General features: G+C 42.0%; 1 long non-coding RNA gene across 3 annotated transcripts in view; it reads right to left on the bottom strand.

Moving 5' to 3' along the window:
• The window catches only part of LOC110343631, a 198,301-nt gene that overhangs the window by 165,426 nt on the left and 11,356 nt on the right, over positions 1-21,519 (bottom strand). The window contains exons 3-5 of one of the 3 annotated variants that reach the window (XR_005876871.1): positions 13,485-13,538; positions 11,411-11,568; positions 8,910-9,079 (exon numbers count right to left, since the gene is read on the bottom strand). The exons of the other annotated variants lie outside the window; for them this stretch is intronic. This is a non-coding gene — a long non-coding RNA (uncharacterized LOC110343631). Of the gene's footprint in view, positions 1-8,909; positions 9,080-11,410; positions 11,569-13,484; positions 13,539-21,519 lie in introns of those variants that run through there. 3 annotated transcript variants of the gene reach the window in all.

Here is a 21,519-nt window from a genome sequence, read left to right as displayed (position 1 = left end):
GTTGGGTAGATTTCATGTTTTCCTTCTTGAATCAGTCATGAGCCCTCGAAACCTTATGACAGTTCCACTTTTCCCAGATCAGATATAACTCAAGGACTCCACCAGGCCAAACTCTGTCCCCTAAAGAAATCCATGTAGACATGTTGAAAAGCCCTGTCCCACTGCAATGGGGATGATCACAAAATATCTCAGGCTTTCAAAGCACATTTGAAGTTGCTGAGCACCGAGGCTGCGATGATTCTCTGCTTTATAATGAGGGCCATGGAAAAAACTAAAATATGATCGCTATATTCAAGAAGCATGGCAAACAGAGTTTTGGCCTGAACTGGAATGCATTGCTCCTGTCTAGATTAGATAGCATTTGTTTGAGCCCAGAATCCCCTGTATCATGGGATTTTAATGATGAAAGGAAAATGGAACTTAGATCACAAGAGACAGGAAAAACTGAAGGAGAACAGATCTAACTCAATTAATCAAATCAAAGCACACATGAGGTTGGTTGGGAAAATATGAGGATTAAGAAGAGCTTGGAGTCAGGCAGATATTCACAGCACTAAATGTATATGGACATTATTATCGTATACATATAATACTTTGAAAAATGGCAACTATTGTGAGCCTGGCAGCTTTCTATAAAATGGAATTGTTGTTAGACTGATGAAATCATAGCACATAATAAGCACTTGAGAGTATTAACCAATAATAGCATTATTAGGAAGGCTTGAGGCCTTTCTAGAGAAATAGATACAGTATTTCAAAGCTCCCTTCAAGAGGCACACATGGTAGTACAAACCTCTAATCCAAGCACAAAGAATTCCAGGTCAGCCTTAGCTCAACAGTGAGTGTGAAAACAGCATGGGCTATATAAGGCTTTGTTGGGGCTGGAGAGAAAGCTCAGTGGTTAAGAGCAATGGCTGCTCTTCCAGACAACTTAGATTCAATTCCCAGCACCCACATGACAGCTCATGCCTGTCTGTAACTCCAATTCCAGGGGATCTGATACCTTACACCAATGCACATAAATAAAATTAAATTATTTTTTAAAACCTAAAAAAATAATTAAAGAAGAATGCTAGAAACATCCTTTTAATAGAAGAAGGCAGTGATTCTAAAGTTTAGAGATACAAGTTTCTGGGCCCCAAATTTAAAGACCCTGAACCTACAAAGAGGGAAGAACTTGTTTTGCACACATCAGATACAGGGCACACAAGACTTTTGTCCAGAACAACACACCCTACTTATCAAAACCCAAATGCACACTGCTTTCTAAAGATCCCTGATACTTTGCACAAACCGTCCCTAAACACCTTGCTTATGGGTTCTGTGAACAGTACATTGCATTTCCACTGTACTTCTAGACTGAGGCCGCATGCCAGGATATGCCCCTCATTTTCTGCTCCTCTCCTCTGTTCTGCTCTCCTCTCCTCCCCTCCCTTTCCTCCCTCTCTCGTCCTGCAGTGTGTTACACACTTCATATTTAAGTACCTAGGCCCAGTCCCAGATTCCTGTCTATCTTGGGAGAAAGGATGGTAGCTTAGAGAAAAGCAATTACACATTATCTGCTGGATGTCAATGAGCAGCATGGAAATCTGGGTTCACAGGGCTCCAGAGGAGACAGAGGTTGAAGTGGTTGCTGCATGCCAAGTCTCCAGATGTTTCCCACTCATGTAGATTACAACCTGATGTCTTGACTATGTTTTCCAAGGCCCTTGAGTTAGCTGTTCCTCCCCAGCTCCTCGGCTTTATCTCCCTGGATTCCCTAGTCCAGTCACAATGGTACCCTTTCTTTCTTTCCAACAGGCCAAGCATGCTATACCTAGGGGCCTTTGCAGTGGCTATTCTTTCTCTTTGGACATTTTCCTCCCTGATCTTTGCATGGCTGACTCCTTGTCTCTGCTGAGGCCTCCATTCAATGTCTCTTCCTAACAGAGGCCTTTCCTGACCCCTTATTTAAAGAATCTGCCCCTGTGCACATTCCTGTCACTTCCTATCACGTCACCTTCTTGTATTGGCTCCATAGTTCCCCACTCTTCAGCCGAAATGACCTCCCTCAAGTTTTCCTTCCTGCTTTTGGGCCTTTGCTTATGCTAATTGCTATCTCTAGAATGTTCCTCCCCTTCTCTTCAGGTAGATATTTCTCGCCTGTGCTCCCTGTCTCAAAAGGACTTCCTTGATCACTAAATATAATAGAAGCAAGCCATCACCACCTGCTCTGCTACCGTTAGTCCCATTACGGTCTTTTTCCTTTCTTTGAGAACAAGTCTGGCAATATTCAACATTAATGTGCCTCTATTGTTTTTCTCTCCCCAGTCCAGGTAAAAAGCTCCATGAGACCAAACGCATCTCTCCAACATTGTTCCGCCCTAAGATTGCCAGTGAAGCCCTCATAAGGTGGGTTTTTTATAGCAGCAGAGTCCAGACACTTGTTTCTCAAGTTTGAAGTCCCCAATCTAAAGCCACCTTTACCTCCCAACCCTCCACACTTACGCCCCTGGGGGGGCACATCAGCTCCATATCCCAAAGTCTCACCTGCACAGTCTTCTATATTTACTTTGCACAACTGTTCAACTACCACAATATAGTTATTGTCATTTTATTCATTTAACACACATGGATAGTGATGCTAACAGAGGGTGAGCACTTTCTTCAACATAACACAGCCAATGAAAGCTTAAGCATGCATGATTGGCTTCCAAACTAATTTCTTCTCCAGAACCTGTGTTCTTAAATAGCACAAGCTACCAGCAACAGAACAAAAGATGCAGCATGGAAGAGATTAGACTGCTGTAGAAAGGAGAGTTTAACAGACCATCAACTAATTTAAATTTGTCTCACTCCCAAGTCCATGTCCATAGTCTCGTAGAGGACACTACCTATGCAGGTTTGTCCGGGGAATCCTGGTTTCCCAGTCTAATTACTGGCCATGTAACATTTCACATACAATCCAAGGATGAACAAATTAGCAGAGTTCAACAACCTTTGATCAAAAGAGTAAGAAAGTGCTATCCAACCATGGGGATACACCAGTTATTGCAGTGTGTGGGAGGTAGAGGCAAGAAGATTAACAGGTAAAAACAACAAACAAACAAAAATAGGACAGATGACAAGGTTCATTAGGTAACAGTGCTTGCCTACAAGACTAAAGACTATAGTTAAGTTAGAACCCTAGGATTCACATAGTGGAAGGAGAGAATGATCACTACAAGTTGTCCTCTATGACCTTCCAGTAAATACCGTGGTATGTACGAAAACATACACAATAAATAAATAATTGTAATAAAATATTTTACAAAGAGAAGGAAAAAGAACGTGCTTTGAGGGATTTTGTAGGAGAGGAGGGAGGCAGGTTTTTGTGTATAACAAGTCCTGGCTGTCCTGGATCTCGCTCTGTAGACCAGGCTGACCTTGGATTCACAGAGATGCACCTGCCTGAGCCTCCTGAGAGCTGGCCCCTTGAGGAATTTAAAGAGGAATAATAATACATGTAGCCGCCGGGCATTGGTGGCGCACGCCTTTAATCCTAGCACTCGGGAGGCAGAGGCAGGCGGATCTCTGTGAGTTCGAGACCAGCCTGGACTACCAAGCGAGTTCCAGGACAGCCTCCAAAGCCACAGAGAAACCCTGTCTCGAAAAACCAAAAAATAATAATAATAATAATAATAATAATAATACATGTAGCCATTGAGAGCAGAAACGTAAAGACTGGGAAAAGTTTTAAGAACGGGGAGGGGGGGACAAGATAGCTCAACAGGTTTGCCATACAAACCTGAGGGCCTGAGTTCCATACTCAGAAGCCGCATGCATGTGCACACGACAATAATTAAAAAAATTAAAGTGCATTACAAAAAAAACCGTTAAGGAACAGATGGATATTGGTTGGGAAATCACATAGCAAAGCACTTCTTAGCTGGATATAGTGGAAGACACAGGTAACCTCAGCTGTCAGGAGCAGGGGCATGGGTTCAAGATCATCCTGGATTACACAGTGACTTCAAGGGATGGGCTGTAGAGGGAGACTGTGTCTCAAAAAGAAAAGAGAAAGGATGCATGAAGGGGGGAGAAAAAGAGAGAAGAGAGAGGAAGAGAGGGGAGGGAGGGCAGAGGGAAGGACAGGAGAGATGCAGTTTTGTCTGAAGGAGTTTGAGTCCTTGACTGTCCATCTTCAATAATTCACTCTTTCCAAAGTTAATGCAGGTCATGTCTGACATTACAATCTCTCCTATAGTTGAAGTAGAAACTTGCAATATAATTAAAAGCAGAGAAAAACAAGTCATAATTTGTAAAAGACTTGCCATGTCATCTTCAGGCCTGACTCTTCCCCTCTCTATGCCTCAGGTTCCTCAGATACGACTTTAAAAATTATATCTAGCTCAGGGGCTTGTTGGGATTCACACACTCAGGAAGTGATAGTGGCAGTATAATTTCTACTCTGTCCTTTTCCAGTTCTAAAAATGCATCTACTAAGAAAGTTTTCAAATGTAGCAAAATAAGCCTAACATGTGTGTATAAAGCTTGCCAGGTCCCCAGGCTAGAATATTACATTTTGCAGAAAGCTCTGTATGTCCTTTTTAAGGCAACTTTTGCTAAAGTCTATTAGATTTGGGACATCTGAGATGGCTGTGGTAGCTCACACTTATGAGGTGAGAGCAGGAAAATCCTAAGATCCAAGCCAAATGGGCTACAGAGCAAGAGTCTCTCTCCTCTCTGTCTTCTCTCTCTCTCTCTCTCTCTCTCTCTCTCTCTCTCTCTCTCAATCCCCATCTCTCTTAATCTCTCATACACACACCCAAACCTGGCACATTTGAACTGTTTTAAGCAAAAAGCACAATACTTTTTAATAAAAATCAGATTGGTAGTTGATAAATTTTAGGTGTAGTCAGAAACTGTTAATTTCATAAGAGTTTAGATGTACTTAGAAACTCTGGAGGCTAGAGTTGTGACTCCGTTGGGTTGGTAGAGTGCTTGCCTAGCATGCACAAAGCTCAGCAAACCATCACAACAATGCTTAAAACTGGGCATGATGGCTTATACATGCCTGTCATCCCAGCACTTGGAAAAGGGAGGCAGGAGAATCACACGTTTAAACTCAATTTTGGCTACATAGCAAGTTCTAAGTCATCCTGATGTACAGGAGGCCCTGTCTACATCAAATCAATCAGTCAATCAATCAACAGAAACTCTGTTTTGCTGAATACAGCGGCATAATTTCAGCACTCAGGAGACGGACATAGGAAGATCACAAGTTCAAGGCAAACCTGGGAGAGATAGGGAGGGGAGAAGAACTTTTCTAGAAAAGTTCACTCAGAAGGAAGAACAAATGATCTAAAGGCTTTCTGAGTACTGGTCTGGCTTGCTAGCCAGACACCTGCCTGCTAAGGAAAGGGAAAGAGCAGTGTCCTCATGAAGGAGACAAGGAGCCAGACCTAGAAGGTAATGATGACACAGGGGTACCAGTGGAGAGTCTGGCTTGTTCAATCTCTTTCAGAGCCAACATTTTTTAGTTAGAAGGCAAATAAAGCTATAAGCTATATCAGACAAAGAGGAGGGAACTTGCAGAGCCATGATGATATATTAAATTCCATCCCAAGCTCAGTAAACTATGACTTATAAGGCTTGTAAAATCTTTACAGGGCTCCTGACAGCCCCACATGTGCTGATGGCCAGAAGAATGGAACCTTTTGCAAAACATCTGTTAAATCATGCATCTTGGCTGGAACTGCTGTGTGCCCATGACAACAGAAGCCAGGGTAAGGGGAGTACACACTGAGGCTTGAGGGAGGGAGTAGGTGCAGGTGATTTGCATAGGGTAGGGGCTGCTTCTTTCAAGTGGCATCGTGTCAGGACCCCCATCTGTAGGACGCATTTCTGACTGTATTCGATGAAAGCTGCCATCTCCTAATTTTAACCATGCCTGAACAGTATGACTCATGGCTCTGTTTGCCACATATTGAATTATTTGAAGGCCTACTAGACAACATAAACTTAGTACCTTCTGACATGAACATGCATAGATTTCACCTGGGGGACTCCATGAACAGATGGAGAAAGATGAACTTTTGTGGACAAGCCAATGGGGTTCCATTGTCCAAGAAAGTTGAAGAAAGTGTGATTGGAATTTTGGAAACAATGCTGAGCTTTGCTTTAGAAAGCAAGTATCTCTGGGTGTGAGTATCATCAAAAGGTAGGTTGATAAAAGACACTACCCTATCCTCTCTCCCTTCCCCCTCCCCACAGTGTCTCATTTGTCCCAGGCTGGTCTCAGAACCACAGTGTAGCTGAGGACAGCTTTAGCTGCCCCCACATGGGATTACATACAGTGATGGGGAATATAAACCAGGGATCCATGAATGCTAGGCAGTCACTCTGCCAACTGAGTTCCATCCCTTGACCTAGATTTTACCTTTTCGGTGAAAATATATGTATGGTTTAGATGATGAATTTGAGTAAGTAAGTAAGAGAAATTGGATGACATTCTTCTTTGTCACTCTCCTCCCAGATTTTATTGACTGCCTCGCTTTCTAGCATCAAAGGACTATGTAACATGGGAAAAAGAAACAAATTCAGCCGGGATCCCTAGAACCAAAGTTAAAACCTTTCATTCCACCATTAACTTCTAGTCAAACCCACAGGATAGTGGTGGCCAGGAAACAATGGCATCCATGACCTTCCCAGTCATTCACTGAATCTGGCTAGTTGACTGCTTTCTAAAAATACTGAGACAGGAAAAAGTTATTTTTGCTGTGTCTTATGATAGCTGCAGGACTAGAGCTACACTGGCCCCCTATCTCAGATGAGTTGAACCAAATAGGAAATAATTGAATCTCAGTGTTCGTTCAAGGGCCAGCCATCATGGCTGGCATAAGTGGGGAGTCCAAGGATTCAAACATGAGTAAGTGCATGTTCTTACAGAGCTCAGCAGAGCACATAAGCAGCCATCAGTGAAAGGCAGACAGACAACTGGTACAGAGGGACATGCAAAGGTGACATAAGGAGGGTCTGTGCTCACTACGAGCTTAGGGCTTCGTGGGAGAAAAGCATCAGCAACAGAACAAATCCAGCACAGACTGACAGAGTCTGTATGAGGAAAGCAGTCTGGGGGCTAAGCAGAAAAGAGGTTCACTTACTCCTTCCCCTGGGAAAGATGAGAAAGGTGTCCTTAAAGCACACTTTCAGAGATTCAGTGAGTGGGGAAATAATAGACACTCCAAGAGTGCACCACACCTGCAGTAACACTCTGTCACCGTCCAGTGACCAAGATCAATTGTGTATGTGTGTGTTGACACGTGAATCTTTGTGTGGAGGCAAACGTATGTGTGGGTACGCATGCACATATAAACCTGTGTATATGTAGACCAGGGTCAGCTTTAGGTGTTGTCCTTTAAGTACCATCCAACCTTGGGGCGGGGCTAAGTCTCTTGACTGCCTGGAACTTGTCCAAATAGGCTAGGCTGGATGATCAGTGACCCCAGTGAGTCCCAGTCTCTTCATCAGCACCGATCACAAGTGTGCACCACCATACTCTGTTTTTTTTTTCACTGTTACTAGGGCTTAAGCTCAGCTCCCCATGCTTGCTGGACAAGTACTTTACTGACTAAGCCCTCTCCCTAGCTGATGCAATGGTCATTCAGTGAGCAGTAAAGAGTTAACCTGGTTTCTGCCAATCCTTTTAAGGTTCTTAAAATCCCAGGGGAGGAAGGACTCTAATCCTGCATCATAGCAGTGGTAGGAATGCTTTAAAGGGAGGAAACCCGGAAACATCAAAGACAGGGTGTGTTTCTGGGTGAGGGCAAAGAGCCCCGGGTTTGAGATGCAGCTTAGCCACTAACTCATGGCATTACCATATAATTAAGTCTGTGGTCATCAAGATACCTGAACTTTCATTCAGACTCAGTTTCTTGATCTGTAAAATGGTAATCCTGTCTGCCTCACATGTGTTTTCAAGGACCGATTGGAATGACCCAGGATGGGGCTTTGCAATCTGTGAAGCCGGATACAAGCAGCAGCTATTGTTTCCTGGAAGGGGAGGGCTGGCGGGAGGTCAGGGAGCAATTGGGCTTTATTCTTTGTGTCCTTTGCTGAGAAGGCAGTCCCTTCCTGATAAAGCAAGTGGGGGCTGTACAGCCCTTTCCACAGTCCAGGCCGAGAGTAAATGCAAAACCAAGCCCTGTGTGCTCAGGCGATCCTGGCATGGGTCTCCATGGACTGTGAGTCATGTTCGCTTGGTCTGCAGGAGGGCACAGTACATAGTGAAACATCCAACTTCAGGAATGCTAAGTGCCCAGGTAAGAGAAGCTGACGAACGAGGGTATCCTGCCTAGGAGGGCAGCACCAGACTGCTGTAGAACAGGTAATAAAGAGCTCTGTGGAGAGAGGAACGGAGAACAGAGTCCTACCACAGGGGAGTGGCAGCACCACAGCAAAGTGCCTAACAGAATGGGTTTGGGAGAAAAAAAAATCCTTGAACCTTCAGTCACAACATACAATCTTCTAAGTAACAAAGTGCTAGTTAGCAGTGAAGCATTTCCCCTTGAACATGTCTTCTCTTCCTGGCCCATTCACTTTGGTCTTGACTGTGTCACCTGCTTAGGCAAATAGGATATAAATGTATGACATATACTTCATACAAACACAAGTAAGCTCTACAGTGGTCCCATGATCTGAATATTTTGTCTCACTCCCCCCTTAAATTCGTATGTTGAAGCTAGACGGGGTGGTACACTCTGTTAATCCTAGCACTCAGGAGGCAGAGACAGGCCAGTCTCTGTGAGTCTGAAGCCAGACTGTTCTATAGAGCGAGTTCCAGGACAGACAGAACTACACACAAAGAAGCCTCTAAAAACAATGACAACAAAAAATTCATTGTTCAAATCTGAAGGTGATGGCTTTAGCAGGTAGACAGAGCCTTTGAGGGGTGGTGAGGTGGTAAAGATGATCTCTCATGAATAGGATTAGGGACAGAGGCCAGAGCAAGTTCATTCATGTTCTCTCTAGGAGGACACCGTGGATAGGTACCCTTCAGCAACAAAAACTTCTCCAGGTGCTGAGTTTGCCACTACTGCGGTATTAGACTTCCCAGCTTCTAAATATGAGGAATAAAAATTCTGTAGTTTATAGGCACATGAGAATTTTGCTTTAGGAAGACGTTGAAATTGTGTGGTCTGATTCTGCCTATCTTATTCCTTTCTTGTGATAACAATACGCCCCATGCTATGGCTACTCTTTCAGGTGGGTTCCAGAATTGTGGGTCCAAGGCCAGCTAAGATAGAGAGAGTCCAAGAGATTCATAACTGAACTTGTACCTTCATGTAGCCCAGACAGGAAATAAGTATTTTTGTGATTGTGTCAGTGGAAGAAATTAAACTTAAGTTTTATACATGCTGAAGACATTATTTCCCATTGAGGTACTCCTTCTGAGCTCCTAAATGGGTGCTTAATATGGCCAACACAATTTTTGTATAGCTTGTACACTGTGTTTTTAATTATGAGAAACACATAGTAAGAAAAATACTACATCATGGCCCATAATAATTATAAGACCCTGCCCCAAAAATGAACAAACAAAAAATAAAGAAAAAAGAAAGCACATGACAATGTACCAATAAAACTTCATTGCTAGACATAGAAATATAAAGCTGGCTGTGGCGACATATAACTGTAATCCTAGTACTTGAGAGGCTAAGGCAAGAGGATCATGAGTTCAAGGTCAACCTGAGCTATATATAGTTTTGTAAAGATTCAGGCATTATGCTGACCTGCCCCTGTCACCTGGCAGAATGAACTCAGGCAGTAGAACCCTGGTCAGCCCAGGGTTCCATGGTTGTGTAGTCTGCAGGCAGGTGCAAAGGACCCCTTTAAAAGAAAGATCCCTGCCCACTTACACTCTCTGCCCCCACTCCTCTCTTTCCTGCAATTCCCCTGGGACAGACAGGACTTTTCCGGTCTCCCTCTTCTCTTCTGTCCTCTCTCTGTCTCTGCCTCTTTACCTATTTTCTATTTCCTGCCCCTTTCCCTTTCTAATAAACTTCTCACTAAGCTCTGTCTGCCTGGCGTGTTTGTCCCTCTGCCTTGGTCATCCTCACCCACCATGGAATCCACCAAGGTTGACACTTTAACAAGTTTGAGGCAGAGTCTCACTAGATAGTCACACCTAGCTTTATAGTCATGGCTGTTTACATGATGTGTATGACAAAGGCATCATTAAGTAGTTGTGACAGAATTTGTATATCATACAAAATTAAAAAAATACTCTGTGGCACTTTAAGGGGAAAAAATGACCAGATACTGTTTTAAGACCAAAAATATTGGGTAGTTTGGAATCTCTACAAAAAGTGACTGATACGGTCAAGTGCTTAAATTTACCAAGCCTCGGTTTCCAGGTCTGCTAAATGGGTAAGCCAGTAAGAGCCTTGTTGGGATCTTAGAAAATTAAGTCTTAGCATATGCAAAGAATTTCTGATACGACCTGGCCCATAGCAAGCATTCGTGATAATGGTTAAGGATTGTCAACTTCCTTCAGCAAACACAGAAAGAAGGCAGACAAACTGAGGAAAGGAAAAACAAGATAAGATCAAGACAGAATACAGCAGAATGGAGCCTCGAGCCCTAATCCCCTCGGGCTAGACAATGGCCAGGATAAAGTGCTCACACAAAGGCTGAGGCACAACATGATGCCAACGGATTGTGAAGATGATTTTAACTGCTTGATAAATCTGTTCCTAAATCATTCATGAGGTGTAGTTTGTCCATCAAATCTCAATAACCACCCCCTCCTTCTTTGGCCCAAGTCACAGGTTAGAAGCCCCCAAAAGACATTGTTAATATCGAAAATGCCCTCAGTGACCATGCATCTGGGCCTGGCACTGCTATCCAGGTGGAAAGCCATTTGGTGATGGGATTTGAGGAGTGGGGAAGATGGCTAGTACAGGTGAAAAGGAATGGTCACACCCAGCCCCATCCACACTGGTAGTGCCCCTGAACCTCTGTGCCTGGTGCTGAATCTCATGCCCATTTGCATCAACAAAGTTGTTAAAACAAATCAGTCAAGCCCTTAGCTTGTTCTGCTCCAGTCTTCATTCCTGGGACACCCAGAGGAAGGGAGCGACACAGATTTAAAGAGCAATAGAGAATGGCTTCCAAGCCCTTTAGAAGCTGCAGAGAGGAAAGAAATGAAAATCGTTCAGAAAAGAATAGAAGCGCTGCTCTACTTCTGGAGCCCTAAGAGGCCTTCCTAAAAATTAATTCTCTCTGTCTGCCTCTCCATCTCCTCCTAGCTCACTCTCCTGCTCCAGCAGCAGCAAGCATATGCAGCCAAGTCACCTGATTCAACTTCACATTTTCCCCTGGCGTAATGTATACTAGGAAGAATATTGAAAGTATTCCCAGAGTAGTCGAGTTTGAGTTAATTACTTACTTTATTCAACTTCCACAGCTCTAAAACTGAAGTGTCTCGTAGGTGATCTTTCGAAGGCTAGATAATGTGGAAATAGTTTAGTCATTGACCAACTATTTTGTTCTTTGCTGCCCTTCCAGATGTAAAAGTCATTAGTTGCTAAGGCCGCCTCTGTGTTGCTGTAAAATGGGAGGCAGAATGCTGTTCTCAGAATAGTAGATACTCCAAAAGTTTCTTTGGAAGCTCACCGTTCAGAGCATCTGTAACATAAGGCTGGAAACTCAGAGGTACCTCTCCCTTGATACTGGCTGGGAGGAATTTATCAGGCTCTTCTGAATCAGCTACATCACCCTGACGGCTCTCTGCAGCCTTTTCAAGAGCACCTGCGGCATTTGGTCATGGACATCATCTTCTTTAATGTTGTGAGAGTCTAAACAAGCCCAAAAAGCCTCCAAGCAATTTGGGACTAAGGAGAAACACATTTTCGACAGGTCTGCTTTCCCTTTCTGTGGACATCCTAGCACTGAGTCCCTGGGCCAGGCAGGCAGCAGGCTGGCTCCCTTGTGCCGGCTGCAGGCCTCCACCTCTCCTCAGAAGCTTTCTGCCTCTTCCCATCCCAGGCTTTCTGATTATCCATTTCCTTTTCTGTCACAAATAGCTTGGATAGAACCTCAAAGACTTTACTGTTTTGTGTCTACTTTTCCCTAAATGTATCAGGTCAACAGCTACTACCACACCTTCCCTTCCCTACTCCTCTGTTCTTTTTTTTTTCCACCCCAAGACAGAGTTTCTGTGTGTAGCCCTGGCTGTCCCGGAACTCACTCTGTAGACCAGGCTGGCCTCGAATTCACAGAGATCTGCCTGTCTCTGCTAAGATTAAAGGCCTGCACTACCACCTCCTCACCTCCTGGCCCCTTGGTTCTTAACCACAACCCCCTCTCCTCCTTCATTTTGCTAGTGTTCAGGCAAGACAAAGTGTTCACACTCCCTTGAATGCATCCTGCACCTTCATGATCACGTCAAAGGAATGTTCACAGCCCTTTACCTCTTGTCCCAACAGGAGATCAGAGCTCCCCCTTTATTCTTGATGCTGTAGCCATTTATTTCTATGTCTCTGCTTCTGTTCTTAAGGGACTCCTAGCCAAAAAAGAGACCTCCTTGCTCTGTATTCCCAGGACATCAGATTGCCTGGCACATGTCAGATGTCGTGTATGTATTCGGGGGATGAAAGAATAAATTGAGATATTCACAAAGCGTAATGAAGCTCCTCCAGCAGATCTCCAGAACCCTTGAAAAGATGTGGCTGGCTCAGTGTCAACTGCAGGGAGTTGCTATCTTCCTGGGAGCCTTGGAAAGTTCTCTTGTGAAAATCCTAGTTCTCTATGATTGTTAAGTCGTGAGTTAGTGGCGTTCTGGGTACAGAAACTGCTACACCACTTACTTGGACATTGCACTTGTAGTTCAGTCAAATGTGCGTGTACTTGTTCGTGTACATACACACACACACACACACTACCATGCTCTTATGTGGCGGTTTGCCACTGGGATTACGATTGTAGAGGCATATCTTCCTGTCTCTTAGATTCAGCTTTACATGTGCTGGCCCTGAACATATGGTCCTTGTCTACCTACTCAATTGTCTGTGTCACTAGCAGTCCTGGTTATATCACTTCCCTGATCTTCTTTTCATGTTCTTGCCTTTGTCTGTAACAAAACAGGAGGTGATGGTCCTAGTAGTGGTGGTGGTAATGGTGATATGTGGGTGGCATCAAAGTGGGAGGTCTCAGTGATCTCAACTGATTTTCCTGGTGGGAGTTAAACATTCTCAATTTCTATCGTGCTCTTCCAATATTGAAGTACACTAAGGCAGCCCTTCCCTTTGTTATAGAAGTCTCTCTTCCCTGTATTCTCAATCCTACCTATGTATTAAATTGGGATTTTATACAATGTAGCCAGTTCTCTATATATTATTCAAACAATCAATAATCGATGAAAGGATTGAAATTGCTGGGTTGAAGGCTATTCTCCTAACCTGCTCACCCACAAGCATTACACACACACACAAACACACACACACACACACAGTCTCTCTTACCTGGTTTTCTTCATTGCTGTGACATCAAGCAATGCAAACTGATTTTATCATTGACTTAAAGAAAAAAAACAAATTGCATGTCAATTCTATTGCCCAAAACTTCCATAATCCAATCAAACATTTGGCTCTGAATTGTTTTGCTTATATATGAGGTGATGAAAACGAAATGAGTGTGTCAGGCACTTTGGGAGCTGTTTTAAATTTCTGAGGCCAATAAGGTACCAGTGTGTAAATTACTACTGCAGTATGCTATACAGAGTCCTGAAAGCCTTAATGAAGAAATGTTTTTCTGAGACTGCCAGTTTACTCAGAGGAATAACTTCCCCAGGTTAACAACAATTAGTATGCAATCACTTTTACAGAGAGGGAATATTTTATTCTATATTGTGTCTATTGTTTAATTGCCCAGATACTACTGTGAAGCCACTGAAATGAAATACATTTGCAATTCATATTAACTATCTATAGTGAGAACCTAGTATCGGTGTAGGAGATGAGCTTCAGTGATTGAGAAGGACCATTTAGAGGGTGGGATGCCTTTAAGTGATCCACCAGAGTGGATAATACAAACTCATTCCAGATTCAAATTAATGATTTGAGCACACCCACCAGATCAGCTAGGAAAGTATTTACACAGTGCAGTAATATTAGAATGAATCACCTCTCTGTGTGTGATTCTTATCTGTCAAGTCTCATCTCAAATGAGATCATAATGGAGCAGAGAGGGCAAAAGCTAAATTCCAGGAAAGAGTTTGATTTGATTTAAGAACTAAAAGGGTGGTCAGTATTGTTAGAAAATGGGAGAACAAGATGAAGAGCAGAAGAAAATGTGGCTGGAACGATATTATAGTTAGAATATTAGGCACTAATTGAAAATTGTCTAAAAGCTGTAGATACCACTTTCTCAAAGAACATTCCCGCTCTATTTGCTGTTCAGATTAGAAGAGATGAGAATGCAAACTCAGAGTTTAGAATGTAGCTCAGTGGCAGAGTACGTTTAGCATATGCAAGGCCCTGGATTCCAGTCTAGCACCACCACCAACAGCAGCAACAAAAAACCAGGAATAAGCAAGCGTATCGATTGTCTAAGTGAGAGCCAATGATAGCTCAGGCTAGTGATGTGGAAGTGGAGATCATAAGAAGTAAATGGATTCTCACTGAACTTCTGAGATGAAATCTGAATGCAAAGTGGAATGCCAAGGATAAGCTCTGATGCTACTTCTAGGATGCTGGCATTAGAGAGTCACCAGCTGCTCATTGAGCTGAGATGGAGAACCCTAGAAATCCAAAACAGCATTTGGAGAAAGTTTTCAAATGAGACATGTTACTACTAAATCTCATCTCTGTATCAAAGCATCTAGGGTCAATTTCAAGAACATGATTCACTGTTCTTGGTCAAGGTTTCACCAGGAAATGCATTAACGCCTATTGCACGATCAGTACTATTCCTAATAAATGGGAGGGAATGGAGCAGACACAGTTCTGGACAAATTACCTGAAACTTTTCTAATGGACAGATGGCTTAGGAACTTGCACTTTATTGATGATATGGAAGTTGGAAGAACAATCCACTCTACAATTACAAATGACATTGGTGCATTAAGTAACAGTTCTTTTTCCTTTTTCTTTTTAAATTTATTTTGAGGCAGGGTTTCTCTAAGACCAGGCTGTCCTCAGACCCACTCTATACACCAGGCTGGCCTCAAGCTCACAGATCCACCTGCCTCAGCTTCCCAAGAGCTGGGATTAAAGGCGTGCACCACCATTGCCCCAGTGTAGCATAGTCCTTGGTGACAAAACAGTTAAGTAAATTAGACAAATAGTTCAGTAAAAGCAAAAGTAAGATGGATCATGGACTGGCTATCAGGAGTCAGGAAAAAGATGAAATAGCGTGGCGAGTGCAATGAATGAGTTGTAGCCAGGTATAGCTTCATACCTGTAATCTCAGTGTTTGAGAGACTGAGTAGGAGGGGATTACCATGAGTCTGTGGCCAGCCTGGGTTATAACTAAGTTTGAGGCCATTGTGGAATATACAGTGAGAACCTGTCTCAAAATCAGAACAAACAAACCTTACAACATAGAAGAGCTGTGTTATCTTTCAAGTTCTAAACTTATCACTTTCAAATTTCTTTTTTTTTTTCTGCTTACGTACTCTTTTTTTTTTGATGTTAGGCAAATGGTCTGTTATTTTTCAAGGCCATAGTTCTCTTTGCATTGGAAGGTGTTCAATTAAATGATATCAAACATTTTGTGCAACTCCAACATTCACTGCATATACAGATATGAAAAACGTCTAACTGGTAGTCTCAAGGGTAGGAACATGGTTAGGTTATTCTAATAATCTTCTCCTAAGACAATAAGATACAATATATGCGACTTAAAATGTATCCTTGAAATCATAAACTTCACAAGTCGGAGGCAAAGACATTTTTTAAGATTTATTTACTTTTATGTGAATTGGTGTGAGGGTGTCAGCTTCTCCTGAAACCGGAGTCACTGACAGTTGTAAGCTGGGAAATGAACAAGGTCCTCTGGAAGAGCAGCCAGTGCTCTTAACCCCTGAGACAAAGAAATTTGAAATTATAGTGCCTACTACATGTAACCCGGGAGGGGGGGGAGGAGGAGGAACATCTACAATCAGTAAGAATTTCTCAGTATTTCTACAGTACAGAAGAGGGTTGGCAGCAACTGTAGGAGTCCAGCTAGAAAAGCACCATAGTGAAGAATAGAGAATCATTAGGACCCTAGAGCTTGATGGGAATATCCTAGAAATCCAATTTCTCTCCTCCTTCACTGTGATTCTCTGCTCACAGAGCTTCCAAGTGGTGGATTGCACTACCAAGTGGGGTGCCTATCAGACAGCTGGTCTCATTTGTCAGCCTAGGGGCCACTCTTGTAGTAAACTAATTAACCAACTTTCTGATTTACATTTAGTCTCTTGTGGGCTTTGTAAGAGTGAATTCGTTCACTGGAAAAAGAACACCCCTTGATGACAAGAATAAAATGTGTTTCTGTACCCACAAGGATGAAAAACAACACTTGGAGCCAGAGTAGTCTCAAAGACAGAAACCATACAGCCCCCAAAGGAAGTGAACAGACCACATGAGTCATAGTTCTTTTATATTTTGGTTGAGATGCCGCATGTCATAGTGGTGACTGGCATTGTCACTACTCAATGCCAGGCTTTGGCTTCTCTAGTTTTTCAAGCACAGCAAACCAATGCCATGAAAGGGCTATTCTCAGCCCATTGTTCTACTTTCCATTACATTCTTCATATTCCCATGGCACCAAGCTTATAGAACCAGCTGAACTGTGAGGGCTGCATACTGTGTAATAGCAAAAGAACCATTATCAGACAATATTATAGTCAAAATGGAAAAAAACCCACTTGGCAAGCATCATTAATTCATCCTCCTCACATTCCTATGAACTAAGGATCATCCTCATTGTCTCAATGATACCTTGCCTTACATGGTAGAACAGTCTTAATCTATGAACTTGAACTCAACTATTCTGTTTCTTATTTAAATTCTGTTCTTTGAACATGACTAAACCGGAATTATTTTCATGCTTTCATGCCATTTCCATGTAAGAAGTGTCAAATAAACAGAGTGCTTATTAAACAATGCAAATCAGAGCACTTTTATCTGCATCCCTATAATTTAAAATTCTAAAGTACTTGGAGAGTACCAGTGAGAATTATACAATACCATCAGCAAACTGAAGGTATTAGGAAAAAGTTTTCTAGACTATAACCACAGTATGTTTTTTTGTGAACTTCAAAATTACTTCACAAAAAAAATTACTTCTTCACACAATGTTTTATGATCAGCAGTCAAAGAACTTGGTTTAGTTGCAGCAAAAAGTGACAAAATGAGAACCAATTAAATGACATGGGGGAGGGGCTGTCTGAAAACATCTTGTTTAAATTGTGTAGTAAACATGTGGTTTCTAATTCTCTTGCTTACTAGCTTTCCTCTGAGAGAATGAGGAGCCCTCTTCCCCCCAGTCCTCTGGTCCTATACATGATTTTTGTTCCATTTCTAGAGTCAACTGGAGCCTGAATTTTTTTTCTTTACAGAAAGAAGAAAATAAAATGCCAGAAACAGTAAGTTCTTTGGGTTTGGTTTGCTTTACATTTGTTATAAATGTGAATGTAGAAAAATACACAGAAAGGAAAAATAAACTGTCTGATAATTTGACATCTGGGCTCTGGGACCAAGAATTTTAAATTGGGTCAGTCAGTCAGTCTGAAAGTACACAGGGCTAATGAAATGTGTGGCCAAACCCAGAAAAAGCCAAACCAGAAGTTGAGCCGTGGGGAGTAATTAAAATGGGAAAAGACCAAAAATAACCTCTCTTAGTAAGAAATGAGAACACAAAAGCATTTAATGTCGCTCCAAACAGCCTGATCAACTATCACAAGTAGGAAAGGCTTGCCATAAATATTTGCTCTACACTCTTCCACACAGTTTTTCTCGGCTCTTTTTTTTTTAGAGAAAAAGTTCAAAATCTCCAACCTCTTGCTTGTCAGACAGGCTTCTCACACCTTGAAAGAAGGGAATTCAAACTTGGTTTTTGAAGTATCCACATCTGCTGGTTCCTTTTAACAAGTAGCTACTTGGTGAGGAGTGAATGTATCAGGAAAGGGAGAAGAGCACACACCCACCCACCCCCAGGGAAGAAATGGCCTCAACTTCAGTAAATTTGTGGAAAAACCTATTTGAAAGAATAGATTTTCTCTGACTTAGCCAAGTCCACTAAAAAACTACGATTGATCCATCTTCAGGAATTCTAAGCCTTCAAATAAGAAAGTCAATGCTACTTTAGGGTTAAGTATACTCTGAATCAGAAACTTAGAATATGGAGATATGTTTTATATGCTCAAATTATGTCACTTAGAACTAATCCCTAATTGACCTTTGGCTGTTCCATTTGCAGGATTTCTTAATGGTTTTGTAGACTTCATTTCATCACAATGAATTTCCAGATAATGATTAAAAAATAAAAAGAGGGAACAGGGAAGAATGATTTCAGATGTAGTCATTAACTGCAGAAGTTCAGTACAGTGGGAACAGGTATAGAACCTGGGAGTTTTCAAGGAAACAGTGACTTTCTGTGTGTGGATGTCTTCTCCTTTGCTTCTGTTTCACATTTCCTCTTTAAAGCTAACTGAAGAAGCAATGTCCTCGATCACATGAGCACTTGTTTGGAAGTATACTATAGGGAGGGTAGATTCTCGAAGGCCAAGAAATAGGAAGGGAAAGGGAAATTAAGCATGCAGGTTCCCACACTCACACACACTTCATTCTGAAAATAGTTTTTAAAATTACCTCCTCATTAAAGCAAGAGTCTCTTCAATTTCATTCTTGGAAGGAAGATTATCAACATTTGAATTTATGAAAACTTCAAATATTTCCCTTTTATTTCTCAGAGTCTACACTTAGTGGGAAAGTAAAATATCACCAAATCCTGTTTTTATAGCAATCACAAGGTTACTTAGTTAATTAGTAACCCAGTGATGGACTTCAGTTATGAGTGGCTGAACAAGCTGTGGTGTACACATAACCCAGAATGCTACTCAGCAATATACAAGCTGTGGTATACACATAACCCAGAATGCTACTCAGCAATAAAAAGAAGCGAGTCTCAAATGACTACATTTTAAGACTTGGTCTATATTTACAGCAGCAGTGAGGAGGCCTGGACAATCTATGCGGCTTTGGGTAATAGATCAGTATTTATCCCTGGCATACAAATGGACTTTGGGTGCCCATCCAACAATGAGGGGTGCTCTCTCAGCCTGGACACATGGGGGAGGGTCTAGGCCCTGCCCTGAACAAAATGACAGACTCTGGAGATCCCCTATGGAGGGCCTTACCCTCTCTGGGGAGCAGAATGGGGATTTGGTTAGGGGCTGGGAGGGTTGTTGGGGGAGCAGGGGAGGGAGAGGGAGCTGGGATTGACATGTGAAACAACCTTGTTTCTAATTTAAATAAAAAAATAAAAGAAAAAAGCAACATGAAAGTGTAAGCATATAAATGGTTAACAGTGGCTGGTGAAGGGGTAATAATGAACTACATAGAGAAATTGGGTTCAGCCGGGCGTTGGTGGTACATGCCTTTTATCCCAGCATTCGGGAGGCAGAGGCAGGCGGATCTCTGTGAATTCGAGGCCATCCTGGTCTATAGAGTGAGTTCCAGGACAGCCTCCAAAACAATACAGAGAAACTCTGTCTCAAAAAAACAAAAAAAGAAAAGAAAAGAAAAAAGAAATTGAGTTCTACCCCCAGCCCTCACACCAACCCCAAAAAGTAACTGCCTAGACAGAAATCAAAGAGAACTCCTAAAAAATGTGGTAAGGATGCTGAAGTGTAGCTCTCCAGAATTGATGGCTCCTGGCAGGGGTGTGGTGGGGAAGGACTCAGTTTTTCTTAAGGGGATGGCCACTGGGAGTCTGACCATGCCCCCGTGATATGGATGACACAAATTGAAATTTTTTTTGTCTTTTTTCTTCTGTTTCTGTTGGGGTGTCAGAAGAGTGTCCGGGGAACCTGGGAGGTCTGGGAAGTGAGTGTGGTCAGGGTGCATGAAGTGAAATTCTGAAATAATCAATAATCAACAGAACTATTATGTTGGGAAAAAAAAGTTGTGTAATTCTGGGACATCACAGAAATGTATTGTTTCTTGATTTGTGTGATAGCCATTTGGCAAAAGTCATAGAACTGTGATTACAAAGTAGCATGTGATCTCATCTAGTCAGGAGGCTGAGGCGGGGGTCCCGTAAAGTCAGAAGGCTGAGGTCATTGTAGCTAAAATAACATTGCAAGAGTCTCTTTCAGAAGCAAAATGGTTCAAAAGTGCATAATAGAAGCAGCATGCAGAGGGCCTGCACTCGGTCTTCTGCGCAAGCATTTTTCACTCCAGTTTAGTGTTCTTATGGAACTTGTGAATACATGAACAACTGGGTCCTGATTCTTGGCCTTCTCTTGGGCTCTTTTCCTTCTGTCAGCTTGCCTTGTCCAGCTTCGATGTGGTGGGTTTTGTTTTATCTTATTATATTTTACTGTTATGTTTTATTATTATCTCTTAGAAGCCTGTTCTTTTCTAATGAGAGACAGAATGGAGTGGATTCAGATGGGAGGGAAGTGAGGAGGAACTGGGAGGAGTAGAGGGAGGGGAAACCATAATCAGGATATACTGTGTGAGAAAACAATCTACTTGAATGTATATGTACTTTTTTACTATCATGAGCTATAAAACATAGCTAATGCAATCAAAACATATTTTCTAAGTCTGAAGCTTATGTAAATTTTATTGGCAGCTTATCTAAGAAATGGAAATCAGCATTTACTTTTAGAAATTAATATTGTGTTCTTACTACAAGGTGTGGAAGACAAATGGAAAATTTGTGGATGGGAAGGATGAAGAAGGGGAAGAGAAACTGTTATCAGAATATATTGTATAAAAAAATCCATTTTGAATAAATTATATGAAAACTTAGAAAATGCAGACATGAAGATCAGGAGTTCAAGGTCAGCCTCAGCTACTTAGTTTTAGAACAGCATAATCTACATAAGATCCTGTCTCAGACAGATATAGTTTGATTGTTAAATAGATAGATGATAGATCGATAGATGGAGGTAGAGAGAGAAAAATAATTTTCCTTGTTATTTGCCCCCTCAGACCATAGGCAAGCAAACAAAGCACCACTACAACAACACTGGTAGAAAATTTGGTTAGTGTAAATAGTTCTCACCAAAAATGCTGGAAAGTCTCAGTGGAAGTAATATATTTCTGAAGTCCCACTTTTATGTTTCAAGGAAAAAGTAACTGAAGATTGTTTCAAAGTGAACTATAAAGATTAATTTCACTTATAATTGGGCACATATGTACACATATGTGTAAGTTGTACATATATACACATATATAATATATAATCCCTAAATCTAGATTAAGATTTCCAATTTGCCGAATTAGAAACCATCATAAGGTGTCCAGTGGTAGTGGCAGATGCCTTAAATCCCAGCACTGG

This window comes from Mesocricetus auratus, unplaced genomic scaffold, assembly GCF_017639785.1.
Source record: "Mesocricetus auratus isolate SY011 unplaced genomic scaffold, BCM_Maur_2.0 Super-Scaffold_100003, whole genome shotgun sequence".
NCBI lineage: Eukaryota > Metazoa > Chordata > Mammalia > Rodentia > Cricetidae > Mesocricetus > Mesocricetus auratus.
Note: the sequence above shows the minus strand (reverse complement) of the source record. Positions and strands in the feature narration are given on the sequence as shown.